This window comes from Penaeus japonicus, unplaced genomic scaffold (genome assembly GCF_977035675.1).
Source record: "Penaeus japonicus unplaced genomic scaffold, GWHDUDI00000001_assembly GWHDUDI00000040, whole genome shotgun sequence".
NCBI lineage: Eukaryota > Metazoa > Arthropoda > Malacostraca > Decapoda > Penaeidae > Penaeus > Penaeus japonicus.
In genome coordinates, this window is record NW_028234442.1 from 16,796,527 (window position 1) to 16,799,026 (window position 2,500).

The following is a 2,500-nucleotide window of genomic DNA, read 5'->3' on the forward strand; positions in this document are numbered from 1 at the left end:
GTTATAGTATTCAAGATAACTTCTGGACGCATCCGATCTGCTTTTGTTTTTCTAAAGGGATTCAGAACCGCTTATTCTAAAGGATTTGCTCTTGGCATACCTCAAGGGGAGTGCTTTGTCTTACGCTATTTATCATCCTAATTCACAGATTATAAATAAACATACCACTTTAGAGTAAAGATGTCTCCATTTGTATCAAATCGAGTAGAGAATGCGATAGAAACTCGAAGTACTATCATCAAGGGCCACTGAGTGTGAATTGACATTTTCAGTTGATAAACAAACCAAAGTGTCTGATCCTCATATAGTCCCACTGCCAACTTTTCATATGAATGAAGTTGAGATGCATTTCTCTTACTTATACAATTCCCTTGAAGTGATCTTCAAAAGAGACAAAAGAAAATTTATATATATATATATATATATATATATATATATATATATATATATATATATATATATATATATACATACACATACACATTGTGTGTGTATGTGTGTGTGTGTGTGTGTGTGTGTGTGTGTGTGTGTACATATATATACATATAGATCGAGAGAGATATAGATATAGATATAAACTGGCAGTGAGTGAAATTACTCAGGCTTCTTGTTAGGGAAGACCATAGTATCAATGTAAATCTTTATTTCTGCACATGGGCAGGTAATATTATGCTTTGCATCTTCCAATATCTGAGGAGTTAGCCAGTCTAATAATTGTCCAAAATGGTATGAGGGTCATTCTCGGTGTCCATAATATAAGGAAGACTATGGACATGAAACAGAACTCACTATACCTTCTATCTACGAAATAATGATATACTATGACGTCACATCTAATATTCAAGCAACAAGAGAATCCATATATCCTACAGAGTTCAGAATGCAATGAAAAAAGTATAGCCAACTATGAGTATCTATACTACTCTATACTCTATATCTTGGCCTAAAAAACTACATAGTCGATCTATTCCATCATGGGAAAAAATGGGACTGAATGTACCTTATGTAGATGCCCGTAAAAGAAGACGCCGTAATAAAAAAAAAAAAAAAGGATTATGGTAATGGTACACATGAAAAAGTCCTCTAAGTCTTCCATATGATAAAAAGGATTACGGCAATTTTCACAGGAAAAAGTCCACTAAATCGTTCATATGCATGTAAATGATGTGAAGTTTGATCGTAAGAATTAGGCTGGAAGTAGTATGGAAGAAATGACGTCCTTTGTGGAAAGAAATAAGAGCGAACACTTACTATCTCAGAGTGCCATGAGATACGCTCATTCAGGCCACCTAGCATGAACCACAAAGGTCGATTTCATCATTTTATCTTGATTCTAAATGAACAATATAACACCTGGGTCCAGCGGCCTTTGTCGTATAACAAAGGCGTCAAACCTAAGGTCTGACGTCTATTAATAGATAAATCATTAGGTAAATAGATAAGGAAAGAAGAAATAAAAGGTCACACCTCACAAAAAAGTGACGATCTGAATGCAAGACGCTGTCCGCGCAACGCTCCTCCTGTGCTCGAAGGTCGAAATATAGGCCTATGCCAGGGCTCTAGTAAGCTTCTGACAGAAAGCCTACTCGACCAAGAACCCCGTGCCATTTCTTCACTTTGCACAGAAGTAAAGACACGTGTCCATAGCTGAATCGTATCGAATGCCTCCTTAAAGAGGATACTGAACCATTTGTGGTTATAAAGATCGAATATAATGTGATACATCATAGTAAAAGTTGATTCAAGAACGCTGGACAAAAAAAGGAATCTCGGTTGAGGTGCTTTGTTCACTACAATAATCTTCATACATTCCATTGACTGTTACGGTGATAAATAAATTGTCGATGTAAATCTTCAGATATGCTGTGTGTAGTCGATATATCTGTGACGATGTATCTTCGCTTTACAATGTCCCATTTGTAGGTAAGGGTTCCAGTCAAGTCTTAAAAGGTGCTTTGACTATTTTTCTGGCATCATTTTGCTTTTGGAAACTGTTTATATTAGTTATTGAATATGTGTACATATGTGTAAATGTTGTATGTATTTGGCATTATCTTTTTTTCAGCATTTACACTCCCTGTTATATCTCATAATCTTAATTACTGTTCTTTAGGCTGTGTGATAGGGTGAACTCCTGAGTGAAATGATGTTAAATATACATGTGAGTGATATAATTTCCGAATGTGTTAAAGACACACGTTTCATTGTATTGAAGATGTTATTTGTTCAAGATCCAGATATAGCCTTTTATCCTCGTCGAATACTCTGGAAAGTTGAGAGTTTTCCTTTTGTCAGCTTATCATTCTTCGCCCGTACCCCCTGCTGATATAATTTTCTCGTGTGTCCTCTATTTTCTTACGTGTCCTTTATCTTACTATTCTCTTATTATCTATTCCCTCATATATTTTCTCTTCATTCTTATCCTTGTATAGTCCAAATGCAGTAGAAAAAGAAACACTATGACAAAGGCGTGCCCGCTGGTTCATGAATAGCATTGACG